Source organism: Vicia villosa, linkage group LG4, assembly GCF_029867415.1.
Source record: "Vicia villosa cultivar HV-30 ecotype Madison, WI linkage group LG4, Vvil1.0, whole genome shotgun sequence".
Classification (NCBI taxonomy): domain Eukaryota; kingdom Viridiplantae; phylum Streptophyta; class Magnoliopsida; order Fabales; family Fabaceae; genus Vicia; species Vicia villosa.
In genome coordinates, this window is record NC_081183.1 from 63722342 (window position 1) to 63746612 (window position 24271).

General features: G+C 37.4%; 1 long non-coding RNA gene across 6 annotated transcripts; it reads right to left on the minus strand.

The window, feature by feature from the left end:
• Positions 1-17912: 17912 nt before the first annotated feature.
• LOC131599219 (uncharacterized) lies at positions 17913-22541 on the minus strand. 6 transcript variants are annotated; one of them, XR_009282642.1, is made up of 11 exons: positions 22277-22541; positions 21721-21967; positions 21513-21584; positions 21215-21400; positions 20521-20677; positions 20020-20153; positions 19856-19909; positions 19674-19739; positions 18415-18734; positions 18149-18319; positions 17913-18046 (listed from the first exon to the last, which is right to left on the minus strand). It is a non-coding gene; the product is annotated as an uncharacterized LOC131599219 (long non-coding RNA). The 6 variants fall into 6 exon arrangements; XR_009282643.1 differs by having other exon boundaries at positions 21513-21547; positions 22277-22540; XR_009282639.1 differs by having other exon boundaries at positions 21513-21647; positions 22277-22540.
• Between the last annotated feature and the right edge of the window lie 1730 nt (positions 22542-24271).

Here is a 24271-nt window from a genome sequence, read left to right on the forward strand (position 1 = left end):
CAATTACTCCAACTGCTATCATCTCATTCGTATTTGGGCATGAATTTGTTGTGACTGAGAAGATGATAAGGAAGATGTATGTGTCATACCCCAATTTTTGACCTAAGATACCACCTCATATCATTTGCATATGCATCATTTGCATCTCTAACAAATTGCATAGCTTGTGTTTGCTACTTGTGACTCAGCAGGATTTAATCAAGAAATCACTCATCAGTACAAGTAACAATCAATTAGGGTTTTGTTCTCCCTTCATCTCAAATGAATCATCTTCATCAACAATCAACATTTGGTCCTCAGAGATTCATTTCAACAAGCTCAACAGCTTTGAATCGACTGAATTAGGGTTTTGACTGAAGACAGCACACTCCTAACTTTTGCTCAGAATTTGACCTAATGGCTTGGGACATGACCTCAAGACCCCAAGTGCATCATTTTGACCTAATCCATTGGCTCATAACATCTCCTACACAAAGATTGATCAGACAAATCCTCAGATCAGAGTTTTGAACTATCAGGGACTGAAATCAGGGATCACATTTGGGAAACCCTAAAAACCCCCAGGAAATCAATCAAAGGTTTCAATCATCCTCAAATAATCCCTATGACAATATCCAATGGAAATTGCATCTCAATTCAAGACCTACAGTCATCAATCTCATCAGGTCGACAATTAGGGTTTTTGACCTAATTCACTGAACAACTGACTTTTTAATCAGGACATGGTGCCACAACTCAAAACATGGCTCAATATCCTCTAATGCTTCAATGTGATCCATTCATACCATTCATATGGTGAGGATAGCATGTTTCATTTGAAATTTCCAGAAATGCGATTCGTCTGAAAAAGTCAACTGTACAAGATCACCATTGACTTTTGGGGAATTTTGGTCAACCATGACTTTTGAAGTTGAAAATCATCAATATATGAAGTATGAAGTCATTTGATCAAGAAAAATCAAGAAAATCAATCAAGAATCAAAAAGTCAAAAGTTTGACTTTCATACTTAGAAAATTTTTCTAAGTGTTTTTTATGGTTTTTTCCAAACTTTGGAGGGGAATAACTCAAAATTTCACCTACAAACTGAAAAAAACTTCCAACATGAAAGTTGTAGATTTTGATCCAATAAACAACTTTGACACATATAAATTTTTTCCATAAGATCAACCATTTAAGAGATATGGAGCTTCAAAGTTGACATCTTTTGAAAATTTCACTTAGAACTTCATTTTCTTCAAAGTTCATGGAACTTTTTCACCCATTTCCTTAAAGGTCTTGAAGAAACTTTCAACTAGGGTTTTGAAGTGTGTAACATGAGCTTTCCAAAATGTCCAAGAGCATGAAAAAATATGGAGTGTAGCTATGGTTTTGAATTATGCATTTAGTGATCATTTTCACTTGAATTTTCACCATTTTTCACTAAGTTTCAAGACTACATTGCCTATAGTCCAAGTAATGATGCAAAGAGGCAATAATTGAAGATATTTTCTCTGATTTGAGATCAGAATGGAAGAGGATAAGAAGCTTGAGTTTTAACCATGGTTTGGTCACTTTAACCATTTTGCATTAAATGTAAAAGATTCCTTTTTATCTCTTAAGCCAAATCATCAAACTTTGATCAAGTTGCAAAGCTCTTCATTCAGAATCCTTGGCCTATAAATAGAGGTTCAAAACTCATTCAAATTCACACCAAAACCTCACAATTATAGGTTTTCTCTCTTCTTTCTTGAATTACAAGTCATGTGTTTCAAAGTGAGGTAGAAAACTCAACCTCCAAACCTTGCAAGTTCTGAACAAAGTGATGCTTCCCACAACTTCTAAATGTCAAATGTGATGTGTTTGAATCACTCATACACCCAAAAACACCTCAAATCTCAGAATCACTACCTCACTTCCATAATTGCATATATTGAACCTTATCATGCCAAAATCCATACCAAGCCATATCTGTCCAAACTAACACTCCTAACACCATCCATATACTTCATATGAATGATCCAAACACTCACCAGCAATCTGAAACACCTCCATCTTCAAATTCGATTCATACTTGAAGCAACTGCAGTTCGGGTGCCATGGCCATGCTCAGATGAATTCAGCTTGTTCCAGACATCCAGACACCTTCCATAATCATCATTGAAGCTATCCAGATTGATACAAAGCATCTGTAACACTTATATTGAAGGATCAAATCTCCAGTTTGGCCGTTTTTGAAGGTAAGTCACTTGAACTTCAAACTCTATCATACATGCATCATAAATGAAAAACTGCCATGCCATCTTGTTTCTACATATGTATGGATCATTAACCCTCAATCAATTGCAACTTATCATGCACACACACGATTTCAGATTGAAACTCAAAATTAGGGTTCTTCGTGTTCATCAGAAAATTGATAGCCTTAGAGATAAAATAAATGCAATTAAATGATACCATCATGTTCCTGGTGAAAAATCGAGCAAGATAGGCTATTCACTCGATCCAAACAATTCAGTTTTCAGAATTTTCAAATTTGAATTGGGTATGTGTTCTTGGCGCCAGATTTTGAAACTGAAATTAGAAATTGATTCAAAAATATAATTGATTCGTTGCAAATACTAAACAGACCACGCGCGTGGTCCAGTTGGTCATGTTTTTGAGTAGTGAGCGTGAGGTCGTGGGTTCAACACTCATGGGGGCCAAAACCAATTTTTTGACACTATTTTTCTTTCATTTTTTTACACAACTTCACTTAATTATTTAACCAATCAAATCAATTTATTTTTGCTTCATTTTTTGAACACTTCTTATTTAATATACATATTTTAAGAATATCAAAAAAAATCATCAAAAAATATTTATTTGATACATTTTTTAATAGTTTTAAAATGACTTGTTTTTAAGTAATTTTAATACTTTTAAATGTTATTTTTCATTTGATTTTCAAAATTAATCATTTGTAAATACTTTTTGAAGCAAACCCTAATCATCTAAATGTTAATTGAAGACAATCTTTTTGTTTATCTTGATTAATTTGACTTCTTTCAAAATTCAAATCGTTTTAAAACGAGCGATCGCGATTCTTTTCAAAAACAATAAACCATTTCTTTTTGAAACTATTGATTAAATCTTTTTAATTGATTAATTGATTTTCAAAACGAAGTGGGGCCTCTCGAATATTAGAGAGTGTAAGTCCCATTTCTTTTCTTTTTGTACAGTTTTTTAAACAATAAAACTTTTTTTTCCAAAATAAAATCTTTTCAAACCATTTTCAAATCATCTTCAAAGCAACAAAACTCCAAAGAAACAAAACTTTTCAATATACCATGGGCCTCCATGTAGGTATAAGCCCCAAGCCCTTTTGTACATACCCACTCCAGTACATGAAATTAGGTATTTCATTGTACGCCTTTTGTACATATCTCAATCAATTTGTTTTTAACTTTGAATAACAAACCAAAAATGAAGGTTTCTTTAAATCTTCCCAAAAATACCATGGGCCTCCATGTAGGTATAAGTCCCAAGCCACTTTGTAAATACCTGTTTACATAGCTTTGAATAAACTCAAGTGGACTTCTCCCCGAGTATGAGTCCCGAGCCCTGTGTATACAAATGGATCATGCTTACAGGTATATTTCCTTCATAAACTCCATTATATACACACACTTTGTCATATATGTATAACTGTTCATATTTGTTCATCTACTTGTTCATGTTTGTTCGTACTTGTTCATACTTGTGATTGTGTTATATATGCTCATTCAACTTAGTACAACACTAGGTTCCCCATAGCCTCCTATTGGGCTTCGTGCAAAGAATCTCCCTAGTTTAGGTTAGGACATAGAGTATGGTTTCCCGGTGAAATCGCTCTAAGAACTCAAACCAACTATACCATGCCTCCCCTTGGGCTTTGTACAAACGAGTGACCCTCCCATAGCCTTCTCTTGGGCTTACAATGCAAGGACCCTGGATTGTCCCTCCCATAGCCTCCTCTTGGGCTTACAATGCAAGGACCCTCGGATAGCCTCCTCTTGGGCTTCGTACAAGGACCCACGGGCTTCTTATAAGCATCCCCCAAATATCCAAAACAAATACCCTAGGAGATTAGACATTTTTCATCTCTATGCTAGGAGTATCTCTTATATATCATCACAAACAACCAATCAATCAAACTTTTTTGCCACAAGTTTGGCTAATCAATCAAACTTTTTGCCACAAGGCTGGCTAATCAATCAAACCGTTTTGCCACCATACTGGCTGATTAATCAAAGTTTTTGTCACAAGGCTGACTTCATTGAAACTTTTGCCACGAGGCTGGCTGATTAATCAAAACTTTTTGTCACAAGGCTGACTTCATTGAAAGTTTTTGCCACAAGGCTGGTTAAACAAACAAAATCAAACAGATGTATGTGATGATATAGATTAGATACATCTAGCATTTAGACGACATTTGTCTATTTTCCTTTGCTTCCACTAGCATAAGTGGGAACTACGATTGCTCTGACTTTCTCAACATCCCTTTGAGAATACGTAGGCACAAGGTCGATCCTTGGCGAGCAAAACAAAACACAAAAAAAACCATTCAAACCTTAGCACCCGTAGACCCCGAGCTACAGATGCTCTGATTCCCTCTAAGGGATATGTATGCAGAGGATCGCGATGATCTTTGCGAGCATAATCAAACAAACACCTTAGGTCCCACATATTTCACAACAGAACCTCCACCTTAACATAGAATAAAAAACAATAAAGAACCCTGTAGAGTACTACAGATACGTTGGGTGCTAATACCTTCCCTTCGTATAACCAACCCTCTTACCCAAGATCTCCCCCCACTTTTAGGTTATTGCAGCTTTTTTCCTTTTCCTCCTTTGGAAATAATAAAAAGTTTGGTCGAAATAAAGAAAAATCATTTTTTATGAGCACTCGAGCCCAAAGAAGGCATCAGGTGTCTCATCCCACAAAAAAGAGGAACAAAACGGTTTTTCGCCCGCGACAGTATGGTCTTGATGACACAGATGGAATCACTTGTGCTCTTCCTGGAAGAGTTAATTGGGCGAAAGTCGATAGAGAATTGTCTTCTTCTGGATCTGCATCTCATCTCACTACTTCTTTGAAGCCTTCATATAGAGTTTGGGCTGAGATTATTATTGGATCTTTATACCATAGAAAGCTATCTCTTGCTGCTACGTATGTTAATCATGATCAGAAGTATATATTTTTCTGCATTGGAAAAGGTATGAAAGTTAATCTTTCTCACATTCTCTTTTAACATTTGAAGACAAATATTGAAGAATCAAGAGATGAAGAACGTAAGAAGAATCCAAATTTCAAGAAGAATACTATCCCTCTTTCCAGAATGATTTTAGATATTCTGATGGAAAGTGATTTGATGGATGTTCTGAGAGCTGTTGGTTCACCCAAGTTCTTAACTGTCATACAAAGACATGTTCTGAATGCCTTTGATCTACAAAGGATGAAGCTGGTTGAAAAGGTAACTTATATTCCAAGAATATTTCCAGATATTCTGACTAGAAGAACCCCTGTTGAGAATTTCTCTCAAATGTTCAAAGAAGACCTAGACAAGTCTGTTAAGCGCTATTTGAAGGCATGTGTCAAAGCTCAAACTTTTGTTGATCCTGCGTGGATTCGAGGAAGAACTCTTCCATCTCTGGATGAGTTGAGAAAGAAAGAACAGAAGAAGAAAGAAAAGAAATTGAAGAGAAAGGCCTCTGAAGCAGGAGCTAATGCTAAGCCAGCTAAGAAGCAGAAGCAACCCTTCGATCCTGTTAAGGTACAATCTGATGAATATCTTGAAAAACGTATTAAGAAAGCTTTTCTTGCAGATTCTTCTGCCTGTTCCTCTCAGAAAAAGCCTCCTTCTTCTGAACCTCACAATTCTTTTACCATTCCAAACAATAACCAACCACCTCCTTCTACACAAATTCTGAACCCGCAACCACTAAATACTATTCCCCAACTCCTTCTGAAAATTCATCTTCATCGACCTCCTCCACAGATTCTCCACCTTCTTTAACCTCTGCTTTGTTCTCAAGAAAATCCAAATCCTATTGCCTTTTGTACCCTAATTATTGTTTCACCTTTAATCCTCCTGAACCCTCTATTGATATCTGCTTTGACCTGTTCAAGCTTAAGTTCAGAACAAGGATGGAAACTTTGAGAGCTGCTCATGACTCCAAACTGGATCATGTTGCTATTCGAAGTTTGTGGAAGATATTTAAGAAGGACTTTCAGTTTGATGCTATAAACATCCAAAAGAGATGCTTGGCTGAGGCATCTGGTTCTCCTGGTTGTTTCTTGGAGCTTGATGATGGTAAGTACTATCATCCTATCAGAAACTGGAGATCTCTTGAAGAGAAGAAGTTTGTTGATGAGCTTGATGGTGAGCCTTGTCTCACTATGGTTGTATGAAAGCCTCAATTCATTGTTCTAACTAGTGACTTTCAGTCTTTATTCAACTGGCTAAGGGAGAATCCCTCAGAGAAAGCACCAAATATGGTATATCCAGTTGTTGAATACCCATCAGAATTTGCTGCTCCTACACCTCCAAGGAATCGGGCTGAGATCCTTCAGGCTCTTGAGAATGAAGATTCTGATATCCTTGCTCCAGAATATGCTGAAGATGCTTCTATGTCAAAAGCTGATGCTAAGACACAAGATGCTGAGAATCATCCTGCTGATAAACTTCCTGTTCAGGAAAATCAAGATGATGTTCTCATGATTGATGTTGCTGTTGAGCATGCTACTCCTTTGAATGATAGCTGTAAATCTTCTTCTGATGAACCTTCTGTTATGGTGAACGCCATGAAGGCTCTTCAAAAGAATCAAGCTGATCTTGCTTCTCGTTTGGATAAGCATGAAGATACTCACAATGAGTTTCGCTCCTTCATGAAGACGCAGACTGAAAGCACTTCTGAGATTCAACACCTTCTGGCCAAAATAGTTTCAAGACTAGGCTAGTCGTAGTCTTTTGGTCTTAGTTGTTTTCTTGTTTCTTGCATCTGTTTCTTGCATCTTCTTCTATCTTTTTGTATCTTCTAATATTTTGTTGAATCAATGAAATATTATCTTCTTCACTCATATTGTTTTTCATCTGAATCTTTTAAATGCTTTTTGATGTTATGACAAAAAAGGGGAGAAACATGATAATTGATTTGGTTTACTATATGAGTTGCTGGGATTAAGTCTCAACATTCCTAACAATATTTGCTAGTTCTATGTCTTTGAGATTTTTTGCAGGATTGAAGATATTTTGAAAAAGCTCAACATGAGAAGCAAATACATGGGGAAACGCAATTCTGTAAAGTAACATGTTCTTGGAATTGAAGCAAGCTTAGTGATGTGAAGCTTCAAGATCAGAAGTGTAATACGGTGGGAGAACTGACTTTTTGAAATGTGCGGATAGCAAGAGTCGCCACCGACTTTTATTTTATTCAATTGGAAAGGCAAAAAGAACAGGAATGACCTTTGAAAGATTTTGAATTCGGGGGGTAGGTTATACAAAGGGAAGGTGTAAGCACCCTTTGTATCCATCGTTATCCATGGGCTCTTAATTGCTTAGCTCACTTTGTTTGTTTGAAATGTTTGAAAAGTGTCGTGTGTGTTTAGAAAAGATTTGAATAAGGACTTTAGCTTGTAAATAAGCGTAGCCTTTTTGAATTGATTTGAAAAGGGGTGTGAAAAGTAATTAGAAAGTTTGAATTGAATATGAGCAAGCATTTAAGAACACCTACCCTAAGATTGTCTTTCTTGTTCTTTAAGTCTTTCGGGCGAAAGGGTCTATCCATACCATGAGAGGGCAGGAAGTCTTTCAATTAGATGTTTAAGGGTCATCGAGAGTATTCGCTCGCCACAAGACTATCCCTACTGTTGCACCCCAAAATTTGCCCACTTATTTATTTCCCAATTGGCTTTCATATTACATCCATACGCATACCTCATGTAGGTCATTTACACAATACTCTCATGCATATCATTGTTACTGTTCAAGGGAATTGACAAAAAAGGAGCTGAGGTTGAGAAAGTTCTTGGTTAAGAAGAATCAGATCTGAGGTCTTATTGAAAAGGATCATCTCCATTGAGTCCTTCTAAAATGAGGGTTTCATCATCTCCAGGCCAAAGCTTCGATTAAAAGATACAACCCTTAAGTTCATCAGGCTTTCAAAATTAGGGTTTTGACCAAAGTCAACCCTATTAACCTTTTGGTCAGAATTTAATCAGGAGATGATTTTGAGTGTGAAATGTGGTTGTCTTGAAGAAATATTCATTGGGGCTTCTTTGGTCGAAAACTGATTGAGAATTATATCGGAAACGGATTAATCGGGGAAATTCATCCGCAATTTGAAAAAAATCAGGAAAAGTTGACTTTTTGGTCAAAATCAAGGTCAACCGTCAAATATTGACTTTTGGTAGAAAGTCGGTCAAAGAAAGTCAAAGAAATAAATAAAATCAAGGAAATGTCAAAATTACCAAAAATGGAAATTAGTTGAAAATGGAATTTGCCATAAATAGAAAGTTTTTACACTTAGAAATTTTTGGAGGATTGGAAATTGGTTGGGCAGCTGACTTCATGGGTGATTTACACGTGGATCAAGGCTTCAATTCAAGACAAAGTCAACATAAAAAACGTTCATCTCATGGCCCTCTACAATGTTGTAGTTGGGAAGTTTTTCATATGAAGTATGGATCAAAAGTTATGGAAGAATGAAGTTGGAAAATCATCACTGAATGCAAGACAAATTACCAAGCAAAATTCTGGGCAGCACGCATGCATTTCTACAAACACGTGAAGTGCAATATTGGAAGCTAGTCTAAGATCATTACAAGCATCCATCAAGTACAAATGTGGTATGCATCTCTTCTCCTACATGCCTTCTAAACAATGAAACAATAATCAAGCCATTTGGATGAATATTGAGTCAATCATGAAGCTTCAAAGTCACACCCTCACACTGGTCAAAGCTCCACGTCTGACTGGGCAAAATTTCAGGGCACGCGCAAGCAATTTATCGAGCATGTGGTATGCCGTTTGCAAATCGTTTTTCTAGATGCTACGAACACCTCCAGGATCATAATGAAGCATCAACGTGTTCTACGCCGCGCCTTCTCTCTATTAAGCAAAGAAACACACCATTTGGATATTTGGTTGACAATTTATAGAGCTCTAAAGTCGCATTCCGGAACGACTTCGTGTTGGTCGGGCAAGTAGGCCAAAGCTGAGTCACGCACGCGCAGGTTCTCAACAGGAATGATACGACAAGTTCAAAGTCGTTTTTCTCCTACTTTTAGGCATTAATCCAAGGATCTCCCAACATCAAGATTCTTCTATTATATGTCCTCTTCACAATGCATTTGAGTTTAAAGAAAATGATGAGCCATAGAGAGAAATAAAAGGACCTGAAGTGACCATGGTGGAGTGATATATAGCATTAGTTCAGGCAAAGAGTGTGTTGCACAACACATTAGCACCACCAATTACTATAAAAGCCCATGCACAAAAGCTAAAAAAGGGACACGTGAGAATTTGCTACAAGGGGTAAAACTTGCTCACTAAGTAGAGGGGAGAAAATATACCCTACATGTTCCACACCATAACACCATACTCCAATACCTCCCATATATAAACTAAAACCCTGCTTAAAACTCACACTACACATTCATTTTTTCCATTTCCACTCTTTCATCCTCTCATCTCTTTCGTCACTCTCTTCCCTCTCTCCACCCTCAACCACCATAACAAACTCAAACAACTAACTCCGGCCACCATAACCAACTCTCAACCACCTTCTTCCTTCAACCACCACAACCTCCTTCTCTATCGTTCTCCACCAAGCTTCATCACTATTGCCGACTCAAATTCGCAGCCATTGCCATTGCTTGTGATCGCCGAATTCGTAATCTCCTGTCACAGAGTTGTTAAGTCTTCAAGATCTCTCCGAATCTGAGTTTATTTCTCAGATTGAAGAAGCATTTCAAGTGGTTGCGTTATCATCATCGTCTCCACCAAGAGCTTCAAGATCCACAGAGTTTTCTTTGATCTTCTTCAATCCGAGAATCATTTAGGTAAGATCTAAATCTTTCTCAGCATATTAGAGATTCATGACTAGGTTCATATACTTGAGACGGATGTGCGTTGCATATGTTAGGCTTTGCAATTTCTCGATTTCGCTATAGATATATGGTAACTCGCGATTCTTTGCATTTCGATACCGCACTTGAGTTCTATACGTCATAAGGTTTGTTATGGCGTAACTAGCATTAAGCATGGTGAAATTTATGGAATTAAGGCTTTGAGTTTGGCCTTCGGTTAAGGCCTTAGAGGTTTCAAATGGAAAAAATAAGGGCAGATTCGGATTCAATGATGAATTCTAAGTCGAATAGTACCGGTCGCGTAAATTTCTGGGAGTTTTTTTGTTTGGATCCGTTAGGGTTTTCGCCGGAGAAGATGACCGGAGGTTATCTCCGGCCGCCAACTGTTTTTCTTGGTTTTTTGTTCAGGCGAGTACGTGGCATGCCTTGATTAGTCCTTTTACCATGCATTTGGTTCTTTTGTTTTATTACAGTGATTGATACGTGAGGTGGCGCTCCATGATTCGTTGGTGCACTATTTTTGTCCTTATCTGCTTTAAATTTTTGGTGACCTATTGATGCCCAGTTCTGTCACGTATAAGAAACTATTTGTTAATAATTGTGTGTCACATTGAATAATTGGAAGGGGAATGATAGTAAAAAACATAATAAGATGATATATGAGGACTGTGGCCACGAATTGGTATTGATACTTGGGCCTATTCTATTTTACTGATCTCACACTCCATTTGCTCATGCTATTTCGTGTTTGTTTGTTTGGGCCTTACCGCCACTGCTTTCCCCACCCCTTGAATCAGGCCCAGTTTTACTCATAACATGGAATAAGTTCATTTCTGTTTTAATAATACACCCCCTGTTGACAGATTAAATAAAATGCAAAATTAGTTTCTTTTATTTTATTTTCCTTTTGTTTGTTAATTCATCTTTGCTTGAATAAAATGATAAAAAAAATAGTTTCTAACCAATTAGAATTTTTAGAATTTCATAGATTTTATTTTAGAATTTACTTGTTTTGTTTGCCATTTTTCTCTAGCTTTTGATTGGTTCACTAATAGATAATAAATAATAGCTTTTAGCTTTAATTTTTCAAAAATATTTCTAAACATGAATAAAATACAATTGCTTGTGAATATTTTCATGGTTATTTTAGATTTTATTTCCTTCTTTTTGTGAATATTTTCATATTTTGAGAAATACCAAAGATATCCCTAGTTGCTAAAGTTGACTTTAGTCAACTTAAACAACTTTCTTCTTAGTATTCCCCTTAGATGCTAGTTTAGATCTTAAATAGGATTAGAATGACAATTAGATTAGAAAATAGGTTAGTCCCTTTTTTTTCCATTCTTTTTTCTTTTCAACACTAAAACATCTAATAAATACTCAAAGTAAAATCCCTTTAAAAAATACAAAGAAAACATCTAAAACATTAATAAAAAGTGAAAATCATTAAAAAGGGAATGGAAGCTTGAATCTCCCTTGCTTTAGGGAATCATTCGAGTGCTTGGATCTCCCTTGCTTTAGGGAACCATTCGAGCGTAAGTTCCCAACGTTAAAAGACACAAACTAAAGAGTAACTCGAGTTTCCCTTGCCTTAGGGATTTCCTCAAAACACTCAAACTCTCTCTCTTCTCTCCTTTCTTAAGGGCATTGTTATCTCCGCTCTATTGCATCCTAGGCCGTCCCCTTATGCAAGAGCGTGAGCGTTAACTCCGCCTAACTAAAAAACACAAAAACAAACAAAAACATGTGAGCCGAGCTACGGTAACTCTGATTCCTGAAAAGGATACGTAGGCAGCGGGGTAGGGCCCGTGCGAGTACAATTCTTTCTTTTCCCTACATTTTGCATTCATTCACATATAGACATAGACATAGTATAAACCCTTTGGATAGAAACAAACATAGGTGGATACCATCAAGTACGATGGGCGTGAGGGGTGCTAACACCTTCCCCTTGCGTAACCGACTCCCGTGCCTAGATTCTCTGGTCGAAAGACCTTGTTCTTATTCTGAGTTAGGTTTCCTGGTATTCCTTTCCCTTGATGGCATAAATATATTAGTGGCGACTCTGATTCCATTTTTCGCGGTAGCGACAGCTGGCGACTCTGCTGGGGACTACCTAAGCAAATCGATCCTAGCTTTTGTTTATTTTATTTTATTAGGTGTTTATTTGTTTTTTATGTCTATATATTGTATATATGTTTGCATGTCTATTTTCTGCTTGCATATCATGTTTATTTCTGCATGCACATCATGCATCTGAACTATATTATGGGTCCCCGTGGGGGCCACATATTTTTCTGCTTTGTTTTGTAGGTGGGGGGTTTTTGTGAGGTAAAAGGTCCACTACCCAGGCCAGTGACACATAGGATTAGCGTGGATGCTCATGTTGACTCCCGTGGCTCTTGCTACGATCGAGTTTGACATGGGGTACCACAACTGGGCGAGGTTCTTTCATGGAACACTGTGTCTGGCACGCTTGCTGCCTCAAACACTTTGTACCCCATGGAAACTGTAGACCCTAGTGACCATTAGGGACCACCTGTCCGTGTCTAGAATTCATACCCGTGAGTTTGGGGTGGGACAGGATACGACCTTCATCATACCCTGATTTCCATTTTGCAATCTGAAGCCGGAATTTTGAACCTGTTACATTCAGTGTTACCCAGATATCCAGAGTTGTGAGGGACATTTAGTCTCTCACCACGTCACACACATGACACATCGTGCTATTGCATCCACCTCACTTCATTCGTGGAGAATCCTAAAATCTATTTCCAAAAAATAATAATAAACATGTATATACTTTTTTGCAAAAAAAAAAAAAAAGAAGAAGAAAAGAAAAGAAATAATGAAAAGACTTTAGGATTCTCCCAATGAAATGCATTCCACCATATCATTTAACATGCATGTTCATTTATTTTCATGAACTTTTGGCTTTGTCTCCGACCAACACATGGCCCCACCAATGAAGACTGGTAGACGCAACCCCTCTTATTCTTTCCTGGATCCGAATCTGAATTCCCTTGGGTGTTTAGCAAAGAAGATTACGCCAGATGAGTCAGCCAATTTCCGAGAAAAATATGGGTATATTCTGAGCCTTCTCAAGATGCCGTTCACCAAGTACGAGCAGGAGGGAGTTCATACTTTGCTTCAGTTCTATAATCCTTCCCTTCGCTGCTTCACGTTCACCGACTACCTTCTGGTTCCAACATTAGAAGAGTATTCCCTGTTTCTTGGCGTTCCTATAGGAAAATAAGTACCGTACTATGGCACCATGGAAGCTCCTACTTCCTTGGAGATTTCTAAGGCTCTTTATTTGAGCAAGTCGGTTGTGGAAGCAAATCTCACTAAGAAGGGAGGATATTTTGGTTTTCGCATGGAGTTTCTGGTCAAAAGGGGTTGTGATGCTGCTGAAGCAAAATAATGGGACACATTTAGGGCTATCCTGGCTCTAAGTATCTATGGTATCATGATGTTCTCAAACGTTCCTAACTTTGTTGACATGAATGCAATTCATATATTCATTCTGCAGAATCCGGTTCCTACACTTTTGAGGGATGTTTATCACTCCATTCATCATAAGAGTAGTCATAAGGGAGGTTTAGTTAGATTCTGTGCTCCGTTGTTATATCATTGGTTCAGGTCACATTTGCCTGAGCGTGGTGCTTTCGTTGATAATAGGCACACATCTAAGTGGTCTGAGAGGATTATGGGGCTCAGGGCCAAAGATATTGTCTGGCACAATAGATCTTTAGATAGCATGGAAGTTATTATGAGTTGCGGAAAGTTCAAAAATGTACCTCTCATGGGTCTTAGAGGTGGAATCAACTATAATCCCGTCCTGGCTAGGAGAACATTTGGATATGCTTTTATCAGTCACCCCCGAGCAGACAGAAATTGCTGAGAATATTTTCTATCATTCAGCCACCGACAGTGGGCAGATGGCAGAAGCTGTACAAGCTTGGAAGAGTATTTGTTGGAGAGATAAGAAACATTTTGGTCAGAGAGATTGTGCTACTTACGAGGATTATACTAAGTGGGTCGAATCTGTGGTTGATGCTCAAGGGATGCCTTTCCCTCCTAAAGATCCTTTGTACCCCCCCTGCTGGTGAGCAACCCAACATTGTCTCCATGCCTCGTTATAACCAAACTGTGGATGAGAATCGAAGATTGACTGAACAGATGGAAACAATGCATGTTAAGATGAATACTGCTCGGCAAGAGAAGCTCTCTGCACTGCATAAGTTGAAATTAAGAGAAATAGAGCTCGAAGAATTATATGCTAGAGGGAGCACTTCCCAGAAGAGGCCGAGGATGACTGTAGGTGCTAAATCTACCGAAACTCAAGAAAAGGAGCTGAAAGAACATTACAAGGCTCAGTTGGCAGATTTGACTGAAAGACTCCAGAGTCAGACTAAAGAAGCCAATTCAGAAAAGGCTCATCGTAAGAAAGCAGACAAACTCTTGTTGGAACGCCAAGGACAAATAGAGAAATGTTATGAAGAGATCCGAAAGCTAAAGGGTCAGATAAGAGAAAAAGATCAAGGTAGTGCCCAAGCTCAAGAGGAAGCTAGATATTGGGAGTTGAAGAATCGCCACATGGAAACAATGCATTTTAGAAAAGACCCGCTGATTCAAGAAATCATTAAGAGGCCAACCGCTGTTGAGACCAAGAAGCTCTTTGAAGAAATGAAGACCTGGAGTGATAAGAACATTGGAGAAAGCCCTCTCCGTCATATGGACTTGGAGGATCCCGCTTAGTGAGGCTTTGTTATTTGAATCACCACCAGACTTGTTGGATGGGGTTCCTGGTTACATTTATTTGTTTTGTTGGCTCATGAGAGTGGATTAATTTGTGATTCTGATTATGTCAAGAACTTGGCTACAAATCTAATGAAGTTTTCTTATTCATCTTGATTATGTTTCAGTCTCTCCTATTATTTTGTGTTGTTGGTTTGAGACAAAGCTAAAGTTTCCTAAAAAAAAAAAACATGACATATCCATGCACACATGCACACATGCATTTCATACATCCATATATATGACAGGTGCACCAGATGGTATTCTTGTTTAACTGACCAGGTTTTCTCTTTCAGCAATTGCACCTCCACCTACACATCGCTACTACACAAGGGCTAATCATTCACTGCAAATGGATCAGTTAAGGGACGATCTTATCCAGATGAGAACTCAGGTTACTGCTCAAATGGCTCAGTTCATGGAAGTCATGCAAAGCATGGCCGATCGCCAAGAAGAGCTCAGAATCAGGATGGACACAGTTGCTCAGGTTGTTGCGGACCCCCCGCAAAGAAATTCTGCTGGTGTTCATGTCAATGGTGAGCCTATGAATGGAGGACCTGGTGTAATTCCTTCTGCTGCTAATCAAGGTAATCCCCGTGTGCCTCCCCAACCTACTCTTGAAGGACAAACCACACAACAAATCAGAAGGGCTGCTGCTATCCCCGTGTTGGAAGAGGACTGACATGAGGACTTGGTTCCTGAAAGTGAATGGGGATTTCCACATGATGCTGGAAAGATGTTTAGAGGTCTGGAAGAGAGGATGAGGGAAATGGAAGGCCAAGGACTGGGTATGGATATCAATGACTTGGGTTTAGTTCCTGGCGTCCGTGTGCCACCAAAGTTCAAAGTACCTGGTTTTGAGAAATACAAGGGGAATACTTGTCCTAAGACACATGTCCGAGCTTACTATCGCAAAATGCATGTATATTCTGAGGACGAAGGACTGTTGATGCACTTCTTCCAAGATAGCCTGACTAGGGCATCCTTGGAGTGGTACATGAGGTTGGAAAGAGCTAGTATCCGAAGTTGGAGAGACCTAGTTGATGCCTTCATAAACCAGTATCAGTATAATGTTGACATGGCACCAAATCGCACTCAGTTACAAAATCTAGCCCAGAAAGCTAATGAGTCCTTCAAAGAATATGCGCAGAAATGGCGCGAGTTGGGGGCTAGGGTCCAGCCACCTATGTTGGAAAGAGAGATGATGGACCTGTTCACCAACACTCTGGAGGGCCAATATTACTCCGCCTGCTCTGCATCCTCAAGTTTTTCCGAGTTGGTTATGATTGGTGAGCGAATTGAAAGTGGAATTAAGGCTGGTAGAATACAGAATCCAAGTGCTGCTAGTTCCTCCTCTGGGGCAGGGGGGAGAAACCATATAACGGATTTGCTAAGAAGAGAGAGGGTGAAACGAGTGCTGCTTACCATGGTAAAGGCAAAGGCCATGCTTATCAACAAGTAGCCGCTGTGACCATACCAAATGCTCCTCTTTAACAACAACAACTGCAGCAGAGGTATCCTCCGCGTCAGTACTAGCAAAAGCCGAGAGCGCCAAGAAATTTTGATCCCATACCCATGACATATGCACAACTACTTGCTCATCTTTTACATCATGAGTTGGTGCAACTTCGTACCATGGGCCCTCCACCAGCTAAACTCCCTCCCAACTATGATGCTAGTGCTCACTGTGATTTTCATTCTGGGGCTGTTGGTCATGATATTGAACATTGCATAGGATTTATGCATAAAGTACAAGATCTGCTTGATTCAAAGGCTATCAAGTTCACCCCTACTCAAGGACCTAACGTTGTCCAGAACCCTATGCCTCCCCATGGAACTCATGCTGCAAATGCCATCGAGGTTGTTGAAGATGCTCACTTGGTCAAGGATGTGACCGAATTGGGCTCTCTGTTGCCATTGTTAAAGACAGAATTATTGAGGATGGGTCTATACTCCGGTTGTGGAGAATTCTGTACTGATTGCATGGTCGCCTCCTCAGTTTGTGACAAGGTGAAAGATAGGATTCAACAGTTGATGGATAGTGGGTACCTACAGTTTGAGCATGTGCGACATCCAGAGTTAGTCGAGAATGAAATCAATGTGGTATCCATCCCATATACTCCTGCTAAGATTCCATTTCCTACCAGAGCACCTCCTTTGGTTATTACACTTCCTGGTCCCGTCCCATATACGAGTGAAAAAGCAATCCCATGGAATTATGGCGGAGAAGTCACTAGTACAAAAATGTTAATTTACACCCGTTTTTTATTAAATTTACACCCATTATTTTTAATAAAAATCGGGTGTATATCCACCGGGTGAGAAATGTCTAACGAATTTACACCCGTTTTTAAAAAGGGTGTAAATACATTCTAGTTTACACCCTATTTTAATAAAATCGAGTGTAAATACGTTCTTAATTACTCCCCATTTTAAAAATACCGGGTGTAAATACATTCTACGTTACACCCTATTTTAATAAAAATCGGGTGTAATTGAGCGTAATTACGTTTATAATTACACCCTGTTTTAATAAAAATCGAGTGTAATTGAGCGTAATTACGTTTATAATTACACCCTGTTTTAATAAAAATCGGGTGTAATTGAGCGTAATTACGTTTATAATTACACCCTGTTTTAATAAAAATCGGGTGTAGATACGTTCTTAATTACACCCTATTTTAATAAAAATTGGGCGTAATTAAGTTCTTAATTACACCCAGTTTTAATAAAAATCGGGTGTAGATATGTTCTTAATTACACACCCTATTTTTATAAAAATCGGGTGTAAATACGTCATTTATGAATGAACAATTATATTATATTTAAATCTATTTACACCCTATTTCATATACATCATTTAGTTATATTTCATATACAATCATAATATTTCAAATACTAAAAATTCATACACATAAAAATCATATTTTAACTAAATCATAATATTTTTAAAATTAATCAAAAAGTATACAAAATCATGTATAGTTATAATATTTCAAGTACTATAAAACATACACATAAAAATCATATTTTAACTAAGTCATAACACTTTCTATAAGTTTTCTTCTTCTTCTTTGACTTTTGTTTTGACAACATTTCTATGTCTTTATCCTCTTCAATCATTTGCATTTGATCTTGTAGATTTTACTCCTTAACCTTTTGATTTTCAACCATTTGCAAACACATCAAATTCAATGACCTAATAATTTGATTTTAGGTTTATGTTATGGAAATTGAGTAAGGAAAGTGACTAATTACCGAAGGGATGTGATCCGTAGAGGTGGATGGATGATGTGAATCTGAAATTCTGGGTTGAGGATTATCGAGAAGCGAATCCATTCTACTACGAAGAGTGCTCCAGAATCGTTTATCGGAAGATGAACTAAATTGCGGAGAAGAAGAAGAATTAACAACGTTTGTATCATCATCCTGTAATTGTAACAAGAAAACAACGTTTAAGTTAACAACAAACAACAATTGAGAAAGAAACAAGACATAAGTAATAGTGAAGTTTGAGTTCAAACCTGTTTCATGGGCGGAAGAGGAGGAGAAGAAGGTGCGTCGATTGAGGTCGCCATAGACAGACAGTGTTTAAGAGTTGAGAGTGTTTGAGTGTGTGGAAGATAAGGGTTGAATAACGGCTAGTTTTGAAAAGTGAGTTTGCATTGAAGTGAAGCGTCGAGGTTTATTTAAATAGATTAAATGTAATGTAACGTTCGGATATTAAATAGTCCTTCACCAGCTAGTGGAGTATCACCAGCAAGACTGTGTGAATGAAAACAGGTCCTGTCTGGTGCAAACACCAAGTAGTCACACCAACTTGAAATGCAGAGCCAAACACTCCCTGAAAATATTTAACAGTGAAGTTTCAGATTCCAAAACAAATACAATACATAGTTAGTAGCTGTAACTTAAGTACTTAACTTGTTCGTCAATTAAAATATACATTTTCAGAAAATAAATAAGTTTCTGTATATTTTCTTGAGGACTAGTTTGGATGTTTCCTCTAATATTTAACAACTATTCAAAGGCGCATAATGTTATGGCAATTATGATACCAAGAACTATTAGCTTTATCTTCATATTAGAGCTTACACAATTCTGTTTCTATTACTGCAAGCACAATATGAACCAAATTCATTGTTTGAAGGTGAAAAAACAGAGAAAAACAATACCATGTCCCGAACATACTAGACCTTACACAATCTTACAAAATTTAATGAAACTTTGAAACTGTCTGTAACTATTAGATATAGACAGACTTGCCTTACTAATGATTTATATTTACAAACATATGCATGTCAAAGGGCACTTCAGCAAATTTGTTTTACCAATGAAACTAGTTTTACACTGACGTCCAATGACAATTCAAAATTGTGATTATTTTTAAATTGTGGTTACAAAGTGGGCTTACGCGGCAATATCATTAGTTCTCATTGGACGTTGGTGTAAAATTATTTTACACCAATAATGCATCTCTATTAAACTCATAAATTATGTAAAAGATTTTTTAAAATTTGGGAAACCAGCATCCCCGGAATCTCTCTCCTCCCATTAATCTATGTGTAGTGGAAAGTATTTTGATAGCAGAAGAGACTAACGTGTAGCATTGGTCAAACAACAATCTTCAAGAATATTTAAAAAATAAAAAGAGAACAATATGTTATCATCAAAAGTGTTCTAATTTTTTTGGAATACTTTAACTGAAACATATCTGCACCCTACAAAAGATCAAGTTCAATAGGTCAAGACTTTACACTACAGCCTTGTAAAAAAGAATTACCTCTTGAAGTTCATCTACAACATCATCAATTCCAGCCACGTCAGAAAACTTTACTCCAGTTGAACCCTGAAAGAATGTTATTCCAAAGCCAGCAACAACTAAGAATGACATTAAAAGACTAAGACTAGAAAAATAAAAAGATTTTAAGAGTGGAGAGATTAATGTAAAGATGCCTAACACACATAAACACGAGCTTCAGCTTTTGATAACGAGAAGTTCATTCCCTGCCATAGATCCTGTATATTGAAGAAATATCTTAGTGTACTTATCAGCCAAATCTATTTAACAAAATTGGCTCAGAAATTCAGGCATAACTTTGAGTCAATTACTTAGTCGCATCACCTACCCACTTCCTGAAGTTTTTGGGTTTTCTTGAAAGAGTGAAGCGAACAAGAAGGATCATACCCACAACTATTATAATTTCAGAGTTAAAAGAACAAGAAGGATGAGGGTAATCTGACACATTTTTCCCACCCAAGTCTGCAACAATATAATTTCAGAGTTAAAAGAACAATTATTATATGATCATACAAAAAAGGATTTCATCCTCACTATGCTGAATGACTTAAGCTCTGAGTTTCTAACTACAAACTATGCAAGAAAATATGTGGTTTTGCTCAAACCTTAAATTTAGTTAATAGAAACAAATGAGCACAAACCTGCAATTCTGCATGAGATAATAGAATTTGAAATATTGACAGGGTAAACAGAATAACTTATGACTTTACATGTTTTGTCAATGACATGCTCACTGTTCAGCTCAATTTTCAGCCTTCATAATAATCCTAAAATTAATACCATTTAATAATAGAGAAATACGAAAAAAAGATAAGATGAGATGGCTTACCATATCTTCAATTTCTTAGCTTCGCGAGGATGAGGAGCTTCCGATATTGTTGAAGATTTGCGCTTAGAATCTCTGAGAGACTCCTCTGATATACTCAATTCTCCCTCTTTCAACGCTTCCCCTCCTTCCTTTGCAGCAGTACAATGTTCATTATCAACTGCATATTCAGATAGAGAAAGTAAGGAGACTGTTACAAGAATTATGTCAGCTAAACTAATAATGCAACAAACGTAAGCAATATGAAAGACAAAGTGACAACATTAGTGTGATCCTAGCTAGGTTAGACACCTATGTGTGATGTTACTGTCTATCCCTTCGAGGTGTGAGATTGCTTTATTGTATAGCTCAATCTTCCTGATGTAAAAATCTTAATCTTGTAGCATACAAAAACTAAACTCTCTGACACACACTTCTTCTTCTTCACTTCTCAATTTTTTCACTCAACAAAAAATAAAATTTAAATAAATAAAACATGTAGAACTAAAAATATGAAAAAAAGCCATAAATTAATATTTACTAATACATATAAAGTTGCCAAATATCTACCATATACAAGGTGTGGTGTGAGGTAAATTAATATTAATAATATATACTATAATTGCTAGGTTGAAGAATTTAATAATTCAAAAATAAATAAAAATGGTGACATGTTCCATTTTTTGAGTCAACTAAGGGTTGAAAAAGTTGTCCCCACATTTGCACTTCCAGCTTATAGGTTTGTAGTTTGAAAGACCATCCCCTCTTGATGAATAAGCTGCTGAATAATAATGGCTTCACATTGGATACAGCTTTTGCTTTTGCATCTTTTCTCACACTCTGGAGGCCTTGACCCTATTTTAAATTTTTCTACTATAATTGATTCATGTTCTTCCACACCATTCTGCACATGTAGTAGTAACTAGTAACTAGTAATTCACTTTAAAAATTATAAAAAAAAACTATCTTTTCAAGATATATTTAGAATAAAAAAAAGTTGAAAATATTTGAAGTACCTTTGCAAGTTTATTGAGATTGGAAATTGTTCTTCCTGCATGAATGAATGTGAATATTATAGATCTACAAAACTGTAAACATCAGCCTTATAACTCAAGTAACCCCATAAAGCATATTCCGGTGCCATATATCCTCTACAAAACACAGGTTATGATTCTTAGTCAAGAAAAAATTACAAGTTGAATGATCAAGGGAGAGAGAACTGACATTGTGCCCGCCATTCGGGTGATGATATGAGTTTTATCCTTTTCGTCAAGCCTAGCCAACCCAAAATATGATATTTCACTAGATTCACCAGCTTCAGCCACTTTCTCTGCTGCTTCATTAGCTTCAGCCACCAAATACTCTTCCAAATTTGGATTAATAATAACCACTGTTCTCCTTGGTTTACCTAGTGTTTTCCTCTTTGCAGATTTCGCAGCAGTAGTAGCACTAGATAATGATTTTTGCTACTCTGTTACACAATCAAGTAAAATATTCTAAAACAATACTCTATAGTCCTATTCCCATCATATCACAGCTATCATGTAGAAATTTTAGGCCTATCTCTTAACTATTGAAAAACCAAGGTTCTATCAAAATCAATGAATATTTAGAGAGATCTAGATAGAGACCAAATTTTAACCTAACAATTTCATATGAAATTTCACGGCATTAGAGGTTTCATTCATAAATTCGTACAAGCTACTACTAGGCAACTCTATAATAGAGGTGTTCGCATCGATGAATTTCAGAAATGGAGTATAGGGGAAAAAGAGCTTACCAGATTGATTAGAATTGGATCGGATATAGGATCGGTTGCGGGCGATGCTTCCATCTTCTTGGTGCTGCTGGTTTTGGATGGAGACGTGCGCTTTGCGACGGGAGATTCTCCGGCGGATTCTTTTGCTGATGGTGTCTTCTTAGGGGTTACGGATTTGGAAGACGAATCTGCATTTCGAGTTCTCATGAGGTTAGAACCTGTGTATTCAAACTAAAGCGAAGAAATGACGGAATCGGAGCTATGTTACGTAAAAAAGACGTAGAAGATAACGAAACAAAGAGAATAATCCCGTGTTAGAGAATTTATATCCTAATGTTATACCTAAATTATTTCTGGGTTTGGGAGAGAAAGATTGATTTGATGGAAGAGAATACAAAATTTTGTGGTTTATCATAATATTATAATATTCACTTAACTAGTTATTAAGAATAATATTATGGGTTACAAAAATAAACATTTTTTTTAAGTCTAATTAAATTTACGTCCGATTTTTAATTTAACGGGTGTAATAAAGATTTGAATATAATAACATTTTTAATTTACACCCTTTTTTAAAAAATAGGGTGTATATTTTCACATGATCAATCATAAACTAACACTTTATTTACAAAAGTGCCATTGTGTTTCTTATTTACACCCGTTTTTAGTATATTGGGTGTAAATTTTAAAATTATATTGTTCATTTTACACTAGTGAGTTTTCTACCAAGGGGCCAAGTATGAGATTAAAATGCCAGTTGAGAAGGAAGATGTGGATAATGTTGTTGGCATTGGAAGAATGACAAGAAGTGGTCGTATTTTCAATCCTCCCCAGAATACTCGCGATGAAAATGCAGAAGCTCTAGCTTAAGCAAAAGGGAAAATAGTGGTAGAAGATACAGTGGATCAAGGGCAAAGCTCTAATTCAGAAGATACTGTGGCCAAAGAAATGGAAGAGTTCCTAAAGATCATCAAGAAAAGTGAGTATAAAGTGGTTGACCAGCTGAGTCAAACTCAATCAAAGATTTCGATCTTGCAGTTGCTCTTGTGTTCAGAGACACATCGAAATGCTTTGTTGAAACTTCTAAGTACTGCCTTTGTCCCCCCGGAGATCTCAGTGAATCAACTTGAAGGGGTGGTGTCAAACATCAACGCTGGTAATGGATTGGGATTCACCGATGCAGACTTGCCTTCCGAAGGTAGAAACCATAATAGAGATTTGCATATATCAGTGGAATGTAAAGGGACTATGTTATCACATGTTCTCGTGGATAATGGATCTTCTTTGAATGTGTTACCGAAGTCGTCTTTGATGAGGCTAGATTATTCTGGTGTTGAGATAAGGCCAAGTGAATTGACGGTAAGAGCCTTTGATGGCTCAAAAAGATCAGTGTTTGGGGAGGTTGACTTGCCGATAATGATAGGCCCTCAGCTTTTCACTATTACTTTCTTTGTGATGGATATCCACCCGTCTTACAATTGTCTCCTGGGACGTCCATGGATCCATGTTGCTGGGGCCGTGACTTCCACATTGCATCAGAAACTCAAATTTACGACTCAAGGAAAGATAGTCACAATATGTGGGGAGGAAGAACACGTGGTAAGCCATCTTGCGTCCTTCAGGTATATTGATGTGGAAGGAGAGGTCCACGAGACGCCTTGTCAAGCCTTTGAGGCTGTCCAGACTATCAAGATCCCTTATGTTGGAAATAAGAAGCTGGAGGCTCCCATGTCCTCCCTAAAGGAAGCTAAAGCTGTGGTTGAATCTGGTCATCCTGAAGGATGGGGCCGAGTCTTGGACTTACCGATCAAGCAGGATAAGTGTGGGATTGGTTATCAAGTGGGTCAGAGTTCATCTAATGAGGTCCCCAAGAAGCCTGGAACCTTCGTTCTGATCAAATTCTCTAGTGCTGGCATCGTCAAAGATCATATTTGTGCTGCTGATGATGATATAGATAGCGATTATGACATTGAAGAATGGATCAAGCCGTGTGTCCCAGGACAGAAGCTTCTCAAC